A 16,791-nucleotide genomic window follows, 5' to 3' on the forward strand; every position below is an offset into this window, starting at 1 on the left:
AACATTGAATTGCCTTAGTTACAAAATTGATATGTAATTGATATACAATACTTAATGAAATGACTGTAAATGTTTCATTTACCATTACAAATCCAAACCTCTTACATGATAAAGAATTTGACAATCTTTAGGACTACAGAGAAGGAACTTATGAACTACAGTTAAAACAAAACAAAATGTGCTTCTAAATATTATGTGAAATACTCTCTGATGCCTAGCTGGTATCTCTTTAAGTTCTACTTAGGGGACAAAACTGGTGGAGACATTTAGGCTGTGCTGTACTAGTAACAGGAGCATTCTCCAGCCCTGACACCAAATTCTACAATGCATGTATTTTCATACAGATAAACCTTCCTAGCCCTGAAGAGCAGTTGGCTGCATCAAAATTGCTGTTGAAAGTCTTCCCTAGCCCACACTAATCCCTGAAGCATGCTTGGGGACTATCTGGGAGAATGCTCGTTGGCATGAGTCAAAACTGAGTTAGCAACCTTGCTAGCAATTTCATGGTTATTAAAGTGTGGCAACGTCCAGACCCATGCCATAGTTTACAGGAATGCATCTAGCCTTAGACAACATCTGATTTTGAGATTTAACCATGTATCGCAGGGGAAAATAAAGTTGTTACATTTGTTTCCAAGATTGGTGAATCTTGGCAGTGTCATTGTGAACAAGCGCTACCATGAGATGATGCTGTTACAGTCAGTACTGGATAATGTATTGTAATATTGCATAACATTTTGCAAAATTACTATATTTAAAAGTTATCTAGGAAATTCAATTACAGTGTCTAAAAGGCCTGATCACATCCAGATTCCCTTGTGACTGGTGCTGCGCAGAATGAAAAATCCTTGTCCTTTTGCAATTGAATTTGTAATGGTGCACAAGATACAGTAACAGGTTTAATAAACAGGAAAAAGAGATTCCGGATGTACAAAGGAGAAAAAAATAAGAATATGTAGGCTAGCTCCTAACACAGTTAGGTTGTTATGAGTGTCTTGACTTTTAATTGTGAATTAAAAATTGTAGAACATTGTGCTGCTTTCATTGCAGGCAAGATGATGACAAACTGTTCCTTTGTGTCTAAATGCATTACTGAAAACTGTCCCTCTAACAATCATTTTAGACTGATATTAAAATGGATTGAGTTTGTGACTATACTTTATTTAAGGGAGCATTTCTTATGCATAGTGCCATGGCTTGAATGTGAATGTTGGCTGTTCATAGAATCATGGAATGGTTTGGATTGGAAGGGAACTTAAAGATCATCTAGTTCCAACCCCCCCTTGCCATGGACAGGGACACCTTCCACAGGACCAGGTTGCTCAAAGCCCCATCCAACCTGGCCTTGAACACTGCCAGGAGGTGACATCCACAAATGCTCTGGGCGACCTGTGCCAGTGCCTCACCACCCTCACAGTGAAGAACTTCTTCCTAATATCTAATCTACATCTACCCTCTTTCAGTTTAAAACTTGTCCTTTTACTACACTCCCTGTTAAAGAGTCCTTCTCCAGCTTTCCTGTAGGCCCCCTTTAAGTACTGGAAGGCTGCTATAAGGTCTCCCTGGAGCCTTCTCTTCACCAGGCTGAACAACCCCAACTCTCTCAGTCTTCATAGGAGAGAAGCTCCAGCCCTCTGAGCATCTTCTCTCAGAAGGCCCTCCTCTGGATCTGCTCAAGCAGGTCCATGTCTTTCTTATGCTGGGGGCTCCAAGGCTGAACGTAATCCTCCAGGTGGGGTCTCACCAGAGCAGAGTAGAGGGGGAGAATCACTTCCCTCAACCTGCTGGTTACGCTTCTTCTGATGCAGCCTGAGATGTGACTGGCTTTCTGGGCTGTGAGTGCACATTGCTGGCTCATGTTCAGTTTTTCATCCTCTAATACCCCCAAGTCCTTCTCCTCAGGGCTGTTCTCAGTCCACGCATCACCCAGCCTGTATTTGTGCTTGAGATTGCCTTGACCCACGTGCATTGCTAAGATCTTAACTATACCCTCTAGTTTAATTTCGGGTATGACAAGATCGCTGTCCGTATATGTAATAATCTTTATTCTCATGCCATTTCTATCTCTGTGGTTTCACTTTTTGTGTCTCTAAGAAGTATTTGGCTCTAGCTCTGTGCTTTTATTCACCACAGAGCAAGTGGGTTACTGTGGGGCAGAACGCATCATCTGACGACCCCAATGCTGGGTCTTAGTGGGTCTTTAAGATCATCTGACTGCCTTCATGGCTGTGAATGTAGCCCTTCGGCAGAAAGTGCCTGTTGTGCGTCCTCTGGAATATGGGAGGAAAATTCATCCTGCCAAGACACCACTTCCTTGTTTGGCATATGATCAGCCTGCAAAATGAGAGGGCTACTGCACTGGCAGTACAACAAACTGCTCAGAGAGGGATAAGATGCAAATGTGTAGGAAAGGAAGGAGGCATGTTATGAGAGTACGGAAGAATATACTCTTACGAACTTCATGGTGAAAATATGCTGGCTGAGGGTGTTCCAGGCTGCGTACATCTGCAGAAGGAGTATCTAGACTGCCTGAAGAGAATGCTGATAGTAAGCACAGGCCTCAGTTCTCACCAGCAGTATCCCAAATAGCTTGCTCTCAGGATGATTTTGGGGGTGGGGGTGCACCAATAGCGATGAGCTGATCATGGGAGTGCGACAGTCAGTCCAACCATTTATTCTACATGCTTTATAAAAGCTGTCTATAAAGCTGCAGAGTGTTAAAATTGTCTCTTCCTTCTCATGTTTGAACATAACACCTTTGAAGTCTTAGACTATATTGGAGGTTCATAGACATTTATTTCCTTCTAAACAGTGACATACCTATTCAGAGATCCTAGGATTGGAACAACTTCTTTGAATTCACTATCTGTCTCATTTTTGAGTTTAAAGTCGTAATACCTCTGACAACAATGCAGAATAAAACCAGTGATAGTCATGGAAGAACTGGGGCCACTGTTTACTCATATACTTTCAGAGCACATGGGGAAAGACAAAGCCACATAGAAACATAAAATCATATATAAACAGGCTTTTTCAGAAAGAAACTAAGCAAGCTTGGTATCCTGTTCATTTTTGTTCACTGCTCTGTACTTTCACCCTCCCAGCGCAATAATCCGAGCCCACTTCTCTCCATGCTTTCCATGACATATCTTTGGGCAAGAGACAGTGTGTGCTGTGGTTAATCCAGTTAGCCATATGTGCAGGCAGACTGGCCAGCAAGTGCACATGCCCACTGGCTCGTGCTAAGATAATACAGGCTGCTGTGTTCTACCTACTTTTCCCATACTCAGGGAACTAATTTGAGTCTCCTTCCTATATCCAGATACTAGTGTTAAAGAAAATTTTAGGAACTGAATTACTTTGGGCTGTATTAGGCTTACTTCAGGGGTATACTATTATGTGCTCCGAGGCCTTGGTCCCTTGACTGACCAGAACAGATGCCTTTGGAGCATCATTTAGATCCCATCAAACACAGATTTTTAAAGTTTACTTTCTGTGAAAACCAGGCTGCAGGGGAAAGGACAGATATACACCCAGGTTTCTTCATAGTGTGAACTGGGGTGTAGCTTGAGCTGCCTACCTTTACTGAGAAACTGGGAAATGCTCTAAGATACCCTAATCCACAGAAAGCCCTTTAAATTTCTTTCCTTGTTTCAAATATCATTGAAATTGACAGATTAGTTTGACAGAAAGGCACAGAGCATGGTTTCACAAGAAACCTGGTTAAAATGAGATAATGCTGGTGGTATTGTAACCGAGAACTTCTGCAAAATTTCAGGTAAGTTAGTTTTTAGATTACAATGAAAAATACATTATGAAAAGGAAAACAAGAAAAAAAAAGACTTTTTAAATCTTGTAAAGTTACTATAGGGAAGTAGTCATGAATAAGAAAGAAGGTGTATAGCAATGAGGTAAGCCAGAGCTTCCTTGTGATTGCTTGTAGATATTCAGAATCATGGGCCATCCTTTTCCTTGCCTGCACAAACTGTTTGTGTAGCTTTATTATACAAGCATCATAGAAAAACAGGGCTAGAAGGGGCTTCAAGAAATTTCATAGTCCAAACCACCACATTCAGTGAGGATCTTTCATAACTGGAGTATTACTGTAACTGTCAGCACCCCATGCAGGCATGCGATGTGCTACATGAAGCTGCTTTCAGATGCTAAGCTGCTGCTCCGGCACTAATGGAAACTGCTGGGTTCCCAGGCTGACCTCAGTACCCTGCTACCGCCTTCCTGAAATGAGTCTGAAACCTTTTCTTCATCCACAGCTCCCGGCAGGAAGAGGGAAAGGAAATCCGCTTTGGTTTTAACAGCTGGCACTGAACAGAGGAGAGAGTTATAAATAAACGGAAATAAAGAATGAAGGCATGTGACTAAAGCCATGAAGGTCACTTTTTGGTATGCCAGCAGATGAGCAATGCTCCAAGTGGCATTTGACAAAATGTCACTCTGAATGTGTAGACATGATGATGATGTCAAAAGAGGCTCATTTGAATTGGGATTCAGGAGGATCCTCTATTTAAATCCTGTCTGAGCTACTGACAGGCTGCATGACCTTCTACAATATACTGAGCGCCATGGGTCAAATTGGTCCTCTCTGCAACTAAATTGACTACAATGGAATTATTCTGGGAGTGAACTTGATTTCTCAGAAATCAAGTCAACACAGCTGGTTCACTGAATAAATGAAAGCAAGCAAGCATAGATGTCACTGGAAAACAGATGCATCTGAACAGAGTTTTTTAGTTTTGGCAACACTAGAGCAGAACTGCACAACTCTTACTTAAAATGCATAAATAATTGTTGATGGTGGTTTATTGACAATGTAAACTCTATGAAAGTAACAAAGCTACAAAAGTGCCATTGTCTTTCTCAAAGGGAATGTAATTATCATGTATGTTATAAATAACTTGGGAAATGACTGATGCTTCTTTAAGTATTCTGGTATAGATAGTTTTTTCTTCAAAATATAGTAACGATAAATGACTCACGTATACAGCACAATGCTCCACAGTGGTAAGCTTCTTCCATAGAAAATGCTTTTGGAGTCAGATAACAAAATAATGGTGTTAATTAATAAAATAGAATTGTTATTAAAAGTACTTAAACAACATAAGCAGAGGATAAAACTACCTCTAAAATGGAAAAAAAAAAAAAAAAAAAAGATTGCTTCTAAGCTTCCTGCTTCTTGGGATAGAAGCTTTTAGAAACCACAACTTCTATGGATTTTGGGGTAGATAAAGAACAAGTGACTCGCTGCTTTGTAGCAAATGAAGTGAGCAACTGGTGTTCTCTTACTGATGTTTAACTCTGCTATTTATGTTTAATCATAGAAGTACTGGAAGTTTCAAGTGGGATTTCCTCTAGTTTTACCAGGACCTCTACAAAAATAAGAGTAAGTTTCTTTAGAGTTGAAATTAATAAGTTAGATTGGGAGCATGTTTTCAAGCCTAGCTGAAAGGACACCAAATCTTGATGTCTATGTACCTGTGTCACTAGGAGAACTTTGGGGAGCTTAGAAAGTCAGTGTAAAAAGACCTAGACAAAACAGTGATTTACAGAGCAATTGCAAGGGAAGTACTCCAGCACATATAAAGCTAAACAAAGGGTTCTTCTCTTATCCCTGCCATTTCTATTATTTAAACAAAGCGAGCAATTACAAATCAAAGGGTTTTTCTATCCCAGCTGCTCATGTGATTGAAGTTAAAAAAGTATTTACAAAACACAAAATTGAACAACCTCAATAATTTTCCAGTTTTATGTATGCTGTACTGTTCTTTTACCTAATTCTAGATAAAATAATACTGAGATTTAACAAATAGGAAAAAAAAAACAACTTGGCATAATTTAAGAAAACTTGGAGAGATGACACTGGTACATTTTTTCCTCCTTTTTCATGCCAATTTAGTAATGAGGACAACAGAGTTGCTTCTCTAGACATGATTAAAAAAGAGATCTGAAAGGGTTTTCCAGTTCATCCTCTTGCTTCAGAGCAGAATCCACTCTATCTAATCAGCTCCTGACAGATATTTGTTCAACCTGACCTAGAAAATTTGCAGTCATGATGATTCTTCAGACCTCTCCAGAGTGAGCTACTGCATAACATTTCTTATAGTTCAAAAGCTTTTTGTAAAATTTAACTTAAATCTTCAAGCTGCAATTTAAGGCTATTACTTCATGCCATATCAAGCTGACATGAAGAACAGTTTGTATCTCTGCAATAGTTTTTATGTGTTTGAGAACTGATATCATATCTTCCCTCAATCCTCTCATTGCTAGACTAAACAAATGAATTCTTTCAATCTTACCTCATGGGTCACATTTTCTATACCTCTGAAAATGACACGGCTCTACTGTGGTTTCTTTATTGGTCCTTCTTCAAGTAAGGTGCCCAAAAATGGATGTTGTACTCCAGCTGAGGTCTTATCAGTGCTGATTTGAACAGAGCCTTGCTTCATGTATCTTTTATAGAGCTGTTTATACACCCCAGTGTGAAGTCTGCTTATTTTACAACAGTATGACAGCACTGGCTTGTTCAGTTTATGATGCAACACTACCCCTCGATGCTTTTCTGAGGGGTGTGCTGCTTACCCTTCCATCATCTCCTGTACAGCTGATGAGTCTTAAAAATAATACCTTACATCCTTCCATCTTCAACAACATCCTGTTTTTTTCAGACCACTTCTGTGGTTTTTACCATTTTTTATTCTGATGTTTATCCTATGACGTGACGTAGTTGTGCACTCTTACCACTTAGTCCACTGCATTAAGTGACAGATTCACTTTCCTGTCTCCTAAGGAAAGGCCAGGCACCCCTCATGACGGTGTCATGGGGCAGAACTAGCACAATTCATGCATGCCATGACCACTCCCTGCCCACTTCTATGTGGCCCTCAGGAGAAGACAAAAGGGAATGGGACGTGAGATGGGAGAATTTTCAAGGAAAATTGAATCTGGCCCCTAGATCCAGAGTATTTCCTTAGCTAGCCATGCATGCTTCCTGCAAGACCAGGTTAAGACCCTCATTATAGTCAAGATATGAAGCATCTATTGCTTCTCTTTAATATGCAAGGCCTATGTCCCAGTTCTGGAATGTTGCTTTTAATAGGTTGTTTTCTGGTAAAACCACACTACCTGTTACTTATCACCATGGGATTACAGGATAATTTAGTTTGAAAGGGACCTTGGGAGGCCTCTAGTCCAACCCCCTGCTCAAACCAGGGTCAGCTATGAGTTCAGATCAGACTTTATGCTGTTGGATTTTGAAAACCTGCAAGAGTGTAGACTTCACAAGCTGTCTTGGCAGCCAGTTCCATGGCTTGACTGCCTTATGGTGAAAATGTTTTCCTTTAAATCCCGTTTGAACCTCTCTCATTTCGACTTATGCCCATTGTCTGTCATTCTCCCACCACACAGCCTTTTGAAGACCCCGCCTCCATCTTCTTGATAATCTCCTCTGCTATTTTATGGATGCTTAGGAATACTTTATTTTTTCTATTATTTGGCAAAAGGAACTAAAAGGCAAAGAACTGCCTTTCCTGAATTCCTGAGTCTTGGATTCTCCCTTTTTTCCATTTGCATGCCTGACCATTTCTGTTCTTGTTTAACTTACATGTTCCTTACTTAGAGAGGCAATGAAGCAGTTACTTCTGAGAACTAGTAGAGAATGGTTTAGGGAGCTATATCAGGCTGATGAAATGTAGAACATTTAATTTATCTATCTAAATTGTCTTTATCTGTTCTTTCCCTTTTCTATCTGGAGTCTTATTTCCTTCTCTAACTTACAAATCAAAGCAAGGGAACATACACAAGCATTTGCAGAAGTCAAAGCAAGGAGGTAAAAAAAGAGACATTAGGAAGCATTTCTTTACCAAGAGGATGGTCAAACACTGGAACAGGCTTCCTAGAGAGATGGTTGATGCTCCAAGCCTGTCAGTGTTTAAGAGGCATTTGGACAATGCCCTTAACAACATGCTTTAACCTTCGGTCAGCCCTGAAGTGGTCAGGCAGTTGGACTGGATGATCACTGTAGGTCCCTTCCAACTGAAATATTCCATTCCATTCCATTCCATTCCATTCCATTCCATTCCATGTTCTACTGTGAGTGTCAGCCACCATTTCATGCAAGTAGTCTGTTTAAAAGCAGGTACTTTGAATTCAATTGGAGTGTCTCATTGACTGTGCCGAACTTTGATTCAGGCCTTTAGAGTCTTTACCTGCAAAGATCAGATAGGAAATCTTAACTACGTGCATAGTTCCTGGTGCTTTATTGCAAACTGTATAGATGGGGTTTCCTTATTCAAATATACATGATTTGGGGTAGATTTTATGCAGGCAGAGAGAGTCAATCAATACTTTTCTGAGAAATGTATGAGGGCCTTACATGGATGAGAAGAAAATTGTATGTAAATACCACATATTCTTTCTTGTATTCATCCAGAGGCTGCTGAAAACTTTGAAAAATTGTAAAAAGAATAGTTTCAAGAGGCTTTGGGGAGTTTAGAGTTGCTCAATAAATCCCTTCTGATCAATTATAACTATACTAAAAGTTACTCCTAGTGCTTAATTTGTAATTAAAAAAGAAAATATGAGTTGTAAATAATTTCACTGGTAGAAAGCCAAGACTGGAAAATATGGATTATCACAGAAGAAAAAAAAAAAAAAAAAGGAAAGTCAAAAGGAAAAGCTGTTGAGATTTGTGCACTGTGCAGCTGGCAGTAGATTCTGAAGCTTTCTGGGTTTATTTTTTATACCTGACTGGGGAAAATCGTTTCAGGATAAAATAAATACACTACATATAGTACAAAAAGTAGATCTGCCAGCATTAATAGACTAGCATGATGACTGATAGCCATAGTCAGAAACACATGAGATTCTGGCTAATGCTTAAAGTAGTGCAGCCACTATGCAATACCATCAATGCAATAACTAGCTAGAGAGTAACTGTCCATCCCCTAATTCTGTTGAATCTACTTAGTAGTTGTGACTTGGATTCCTATTCCAAACCTTCTTTTGTTTGACATACTGCAGCTCATCTGCTATGAAGGCCGTGCCATGTTTGAAAATGCCTCTTAGGTAGATCTCTTAAACCTCTCATATTAACCTAGTTCCTCCTTATACGCTTACTTAATTGGGATTTCCAAAGAAGAAATATATATTCCAGAGGTACACAGGTACTCTCATGCCTCTCAGTCAGTATCTGAAGTTCTAGAGGCAAATTTGGAAGGAAATGTGTTTAAGGCATACTGGATCTTTATGCATGTGCCTCAATTTGAATATGTTCTGGACATCTCAAACTTACTGCTTGACTACAAACCAACTCATTAACATAAATGAGATTCTTGCATTGCAAACCTGATGATTTTCTAAGCATATGTGGCTTGAGCTGTGTGGCTTTTGTGAACAAGAAGAATCACAGTGCGCATCAAATAGAGAGAAAACCTGTGCATGCACAAGGTCTGGGATTAGTAGGTGTTTGGCAGCCCGCTTGGAGTTGCTGCTCTGCACTAGCTGCCAAACATCTGGAAGTTAGTAGAAAAAGTGGTAGGGAAGAAAATGACCAGCAAAAGCAGCCGTCTCCCACAAAAAATGGCAGGTCTGGCACTCTGGGCTGTAATAGGATTTGAGAAAGGCATCAATCTGGGATATAGACCACAGTGGGTTTGAGAAGCTCCAGAAATTGTTTTCTTCAGAGAACTATAAAAAAAGGCCAGTGAATCTGAAATCAATCTGAAAAAAGGTCTTCAGTGATATGTACCACTAAACTCAGTGCAATCAGATTGTTAACTTGAAGTTTAAATATCAACTTTAGCAAGTTAGCTGCCTATGTGAGCAGAGATATCCAAACAATGTTATGCCACATTCCCAAACCCCTTCTGCTGGCTTCTCAGGTTATAAAATCCACAACTTTCTCTTTGCCAGCCATCTGTCAACACCCCTAGCTTTTCCCTTAATAACTTCTACAATGTGGTTATTCATTTCACAAAAATCAGCACAAAATGCAGTTGCTTGATCCCTGAATATGTGCAAGCATCAAAAAATAAATTTATTGTAATGTAAAGATAAATAACACAAAGATACTCAAGTGATTGCTTTATTTGTATTTAATTAATGATGAAAACTCAGTATTTAAATTTAAGTAAAGTTGCTGCAGAATTTCCAGGTTGTTGCACAAAAACACTGGAGGCCCTTACAGAATGTAAGTTCAACTTGTTGTGCCCTTGAGTAAATACATTTATAATCCATGTAATATCCTCTAATAATTTAATAAATTATATGGATCTGATCTTTAGATAAGGGAAGCCTGGGATGAGCCACTAGCCTGAAGCTCAGGGTAAGATTTGTTTTGCCTGCAGGTAGCTGCCTAGAATTTGGGTATCTTTAGTCTGCTGAACTAGTTATTCGTTCCTCTACATTCACCAGGAGAGATTTCTTAGTAAATATCCTAAGAGAGGTGTCCAGAGTACAATAGATAACCCACATTTTGGTGGTGCCCGTTTCCCTCTACTGAGTATTGAGAGAGTGTGGAGAACTAGTTTTATACAGCTGAAGTTAAGTGTGATGAGTGATACCACCTTAATACATGAGCACAAGGCAGGCCTACAGCACACAGAGATGAGCCAGGACTTGAATTTGGCCAGTTCACAATAGCGTCATGGACCCTGAGGAGTCTACAGCATCATGGCAGTCAGTCCAGGCTATAAAACCAGCTGAGAAGCTGGATAGAGCTGTAAATCTGAATGCTTCCACAGTAAAACTGCAACTGGGAACTGTGTAGCTAAACAAAAACTGCCCTGGATCAATGACTATTTTGGGTAAGTCTATACTCACACTGTATTAATATCTGTATAAAACTACATGGTCTGTAGTTTGTGTTTGCTAATGCTTACTTAAGCATTACTGAGATTATAGGGATTAGAGATTGAGAAAACAGGGTTTAAGGGAGGAGATAAAAGAGAAAACTCAGTTATCTGGATATTAGAATAGCATGTAACTGTACATTTACTATATTATAAGCTGTGACAAGTAACATTAACAGCATTTTTTCTGTAATGGAAAATCTACTCTCCTTCCATAGATTGTTAAGGAAAGCTGCTCACAGCATTGCTACCTGAACAGTGTCTGAACAGAGGAAGAATGAATCACAGAATCAAAGAATGGTGGCTGTCTTGGCTGCCTGATCAGGTGCCAAATTCTAATATTTTCTGTAATTGCATTAATTTAATTTTTCACTAACTGTGTTAATTTCTATTGAATTATACTCGAGACTTGAGTGACCTTTTAATTATTTTCTGGAGAAAATATTTTTCTAAAGTGGCCTTTTCTTAAAACAAGCAAAAGGTTGAAATAAATGTTGGAGTTTTGGGAAGTCATCCACCATCAAATCAGAATAATGATATAAAACAATGCATCTGTATGTAGTTATAGTTAAACGAAGGTACGGAAATGACACTTGTATAGAATGCCAACAAAAGTAATAAAAAAGGACTAATTTGTAAGATCCTTGTTCTGTAGTGAGCCTGGTAAAAGGCAAGGAGAAACCTATCTGTTTTGCTAAATCAGATGAACTTAACCACAGGAATTTCCTATTGAAATTTCCTTACTGCATCAGGCTGAATCTTTTGTTTGGCTTGTTCTTCTTGAAAAAGTGTTGTTATGAACTATCCAAACTCCTTCATTTATCTTTCTGATAAAAGCCTTCAGAAGTCAGGTAGTAAGTTGTTTGGTAGTTACTGACAGGTCCCTTGTTCTTATTTCAGTGCACAAATACCTATGAGAAAAAGAACTGCATGCAGACAGAATGCTAGAATATTCCCTGAAGAAAGTTTTTAATCAGCAGCTTCAAAGGAGTGCTCTGTTAATGAGCAACTGAAATGTTATAAATTCAGCCAACAGCCTTTATGTTTAATTTAGACAATCTTCCTTGCAGCTCAAGAGTACAAAAGACCAGTGTCAGTGGCCTGTAGGCCTTTGCAGTTGCTGCCCAGTGATTAACCATGGGAAAGAAAAGCTATTTGCAATTTAATTAGCTGGAGGATAACCTATAGGTAATACTGATAAAAATAATCAGTTAGATGGCAGTAAGCAGCTGGCATGAAAATCAGACAACACAGTATCCATTAAGTTTGATTCGTATTCTCAAAACAGCTTTATTCACAAAAAAACTCGCCTCTGAAAAAAGTATTGTTTCTTGAGCTCATGTTTTTAGGCTCGTTTGAATTCTGCTTGCTTGGCTAAGCTAAAGCCAATTCCTGGCAGCAGGATTTTGGCATATTCATTAAGTGCAATACTGTATCATTGCTTTAAAAACATAGCGGATTGTAAATAAACAGTGAACACAATGACTCTACAAAAAGCCAACACAGCACTAAACAGTAGTTTGGCTGAAGGCAATTTCAATTGTTAATGCTTTTACTGTGTGCTGGTTTCAGCAGTTTTGAAGGTCTTTTTCATGAGTAGTGCTGTTCTGATGCTCAGTTGCTGTGGCCTCATGTCTGGGGTTGAATCAACCTGTAATTCAGCATAGCTCTTCCTGACTACTTCTATAGTAACCCGATCGTGATATTGTGTCTTGCTGATATGAACTTTTTCTTTATTTCAGAAGAAATATTTTATCTACACAATTGAAAAAAAACCCCTTTCAATGTGATCATGCTTGCTTTGCTCATATCAAGATTGTTGTCCCAGTTCAGAGTTACAGCAGTGCTGATTTCAAAGTATTGTGTTCAGCCTGTGCTGACACATTGTTATATATGCATCAGGCATGTATGTGCAGATTTCTGGTTTATATCACTTTCACTGCTACTACATGGAACTGTTTTATAAAGTAGAAGTATTTACTCTAGAAGCAACCAGCTAGATCTATGAGTGCTGGAACCAGCTGAATCTTTTTTCATATTGGGTATTGTAGAGTCTCTCCCTGCGTGTGTGAGCTGATACTGCACCCTTCTCCTCGGCTGATGGCTCCTGGCTGCTCATTTTCACGAGACATAGGAGGGACCTTATTTTCGAGATCTCTGTGTCAAGTTTGGTTGATATTCAACAGTAATGAGCATGGTTGATATTGCACAGTAATGAGCATGGACACCTCTTTTCCTCAGAAAACCGGTTGGAACTGTATAATTCAGACTGTATATTTCTACTGGTTTTGGTGGAGTTCCTAATGAGTTTGAAGGGTAAAGCCTGCTTAAAAACCAAAAGTGCCATTTGGTCCTTTTCCAGAAACCTGTTTATGAGGGATGCTAATCTAAAATAGCTACTAAGTGTAAAATACAAAGCTCTTCATACTTGGGGTGAAATCTGGAGTCTGGATTTGAAGGAACCAGATTGTTATCCTGAGAATCTCACCTATATCATCTACCCATTTCATAAGGCTCTGTGGCATCCTGAACTTGGCAGGCAACTATTTATGTATTATGCTGATGACTGCAGGATAAATGACAAGGACATCGTTTATATAGAACTCCCCTCTGCTAATCCTGGCCCTTCCACTTCATTGTTGCTCGAGCCTGGACACATAAGAACTATGTTCATTTTCTCCATCTGGAAGCTGCAGATAATACTGTTTACCTAAATGAGAGGGATATTGTGAGCATTCATTGTTAGAACAGTCCATTTCTAAATAATCTCATTGTAAAAAGAGATTGCTAAAACCATTTAAAAAGTAGTGTTTTGTAAGAGTTTAGTGGTGAATGTTTATATATTCAGCTCCTACTGTTAGAACACCAGTATTTGTTTTATTTTATTGCATTTTTAGGTGAATAATAACATTTCTTGATTTAAAGTTGCATCTCTCTAACGACCTTTGTTGGATGCTAAATTTTAGATTGCATTTACATATGAGACACTGCTATTTTGTTAAGTAGGATTCATATTATGAGGATAATCAGTTTATCTTAAGCTGTAATTCTATGTCTAGCAAGGATTCAAATTTCTAGGATGGAGAATGGCTAATGGCTTAGTGAAGTCTGGTAAAACATCTTTGAGATAAATCCCAGCATAATGAGATCTGTTAGATCTAACTGTAAAATGGAAGAGAAGCTTAATTTCAATTTTCGAATGCACAGTTTGGTGCTTTGCTTTTTTATTTTACAACTTGACAGAGATATATCTGAAATTAAAAAAAATGCTGGAACTGGATGGATCTTTTGAATATGCATAAACTAAAAGGGAGAAACTAAAGTGGAAAAAAAAAAAAGAGAAGTAGCTAGCTTCATGTAAGATTGGTTTTTCTGTTCCACGGAAACTGATTTGCCTCTGATGTAAATTCTTTGGTGAAAGGGTGTGCCTACTTTGCAGTTACAAGGTCCTTCTTACATAGGTTATGTGGGTACTAAAATAGTACAGGCAGCAAAATAACAGTAACAATAATAATTTCAATCACAGTGATCTACAGTTACATACACAATCAAGGGGTCACTGTCAAATTAGGTAGCATCTGGTTTCTTGGCATTTAGGTCTGTATTTTAAGTAGTGTGTTAACAACCGTTTCCACGTTTATTTTTAAATGTATGCAGTATATCATGCTTTTGTGCTTTACTATTTTCATGCAATTACAGTCCTTGTGACAGAAACTGGACAGGCCCTGGTGCAGGATTAAAGCTGCTGTTTAAGCACACAGCATATAAAGTGGCAGTGCAAATTTTTTAGGGCAGTCAGTACAATTTCATTCTGAACTGCCAAGGGAGTAAGAACTTGCCTACACACACAAAATATTCCAGAAAAGCTATGTATTTAAAATACAATGTCTTTTTCTGACATTGTTAGAGTTTCTGACGTGTTAGAGTCTGAGAAGGTAAATCACGGTGAATAGCCTTCTCAAGCTTTAGCATCTGAGAAGGCTCAGGAGCTACTAACAACCGTCACTGTCATTTGTGAGTCACAATAGTTGTCACCTAAAATCTGCATGTGACTGCTAACATTTCAGGGGAAAGGGAGCACCACTTCTGACAGTGCTGGTGAATCAACTCTGAGTAACAGGACCTTGGCAGTTGTAGGAGGCAGCTCACACTGAGCAGATGGATCCTCAGTTCCCACCATTTTTAAGACCCAGCGTGGAAGTAGAGCCCTGGGCAAGAGACAGAGCAACTGAGGGCACTCATCAACTCAGCACTGAGCTCCTTCAGAAACTGGCTGTATCTATTAAAAAGGAAAGCACAAGGGGGCACAGAAGACAAGTGCTGAAGGACCTGGGGCAAAGCCAGTTCTACACCTGGGGCCCAATATCCTTTTCCTTCCGATTATCTGCCGAGAGCCCAGCTTTCTCTCTGTTTTTGGAGCAGAGCAAGACAGCAGTAGGGAAGGTTTGTAGCATCTGTACTGAGGCAGAGGATGCCAGAAGTACTGTGCTGCAGTCTGAGGTAGAGGGGAGTTCCTGGCTTAGGAAAATAGTACCAAAACACAGTGCCTTCCCCCCAGCATATGTAGTACAGATTTTTTTTTTTAAAGTAGTATTTTGGTTCTTTGTATTGTGTCACACTTAACACACTGTGGGGCTTGGACAAATAATAGAATTTCACCTCTGTTTTTCCTTCATTTTTGAGATAATACTTGATTAGCCAAACGAAAAGCTCCTAAAACTCCAGAAAAAAAAGTAAAAATTTTAAACAGGAAGTAAAAACTGAAAGCACTGCTTTCTGCGTGTCTATACCTATGTATCCACAACCATACACTCCAAACGTGCTCAGGAACGATCTTTGGCACTGAAATGAAGTTGCCTCTATGGGTACATTGCCAGAACTTTTCCCAGCCCAAGTCTGGCTATTGTCAAGTACTGTTCCCGCAAGCTTTTCCCAGCCCCTGGCAGCTGGTAGGGACTGTTCCCGGCAGTCTGCACTGGGCCGTCCTGTGTGGGGAGCTGAAGGAGTTCACCAGCGCTGGCATGGGCTGTTCCCTGCCAGCTGGCCTCGGTGGAACACTGTATTTACTGCTGTAGATGAAGCCTTCCTATCCATAACAGTCCAGCCTCTTAGGTACGTCGCACACTTTCAGAATACTTCATAAAACAAGCCTTTAGGTTATTATCTTGTTCCAGTCTCAGGATTTCCCCAGTTAGGGTGGATCTGTCTCACAGAAAATGCAGTACCCTCAACTAGCAGTGCGTAAATGGCCTATTTCAACACTGCATGGAAACACGTGGCCGAAGGAACCTCAGCGGGCAATAAGTTCTACTCACAGCAGCTCACAAGCTAACTGAAGAAACGCAGGACTTCGTGGTTACCGAGACTGGCAGTAATGGTTTATTGAGAGGAAAACTGGGTTTCCTGTATTGCACTGTTCTGTGGAGCCGAGTTAAGAGCAGGGCGAATAAAACCTAGGCCTGTTTTGCACAGTTTATAATTAGCCAGCTCTGGAATAGTTTGGGAGCATCTCACTGAAAATACAAATTACAGGGGAAACAGTGCTTTTGCGAGGAACACAAACTTCCCGTAGCTCGGATCGGGTACTGGTCCTCGCTCCCGTTGCTGGGCCCATACCGCGGAGGCCTGGTCGAGGCCCCGGTGCTGCCTCCTCACGAAAGGGTCAACCCCCTCCCGGGGCCACCGGCAACGCCGTGAGGGGCTCTGAGGAGAGGGGAGATTACCGCGCTGCCACAGAGGCTGGTTAGGAAACGGGCAGGAAAAGGCGAGCAGGCGGGTTTAACCGGGGGCTGGGTGGTGACGCCAAGGCTGGGACGGGCCCCGAAGCCGCCCGGTGCCGCCCGGCCGCAGCGGAGCCCAGGCGAACGCGGGGGCGGAGAGGCGGGAAGGAGGGAGCGGCCTCTGCGCCTGCGCACCGCCGGCCGGAAGT

Source organism: Accipiter gentilis, chromosome 11, assembly GCF_929443795.1.
Source record: "Accipiter gentilis chromosome 11, bAccGen1.1, whole genome shotgun sequence".
Lineage (NCBI taxonomy): Eukaryota > Metazoa > Chordata > Aves > Accipitriformes > Accipitridae > Astur > Astur gentilis.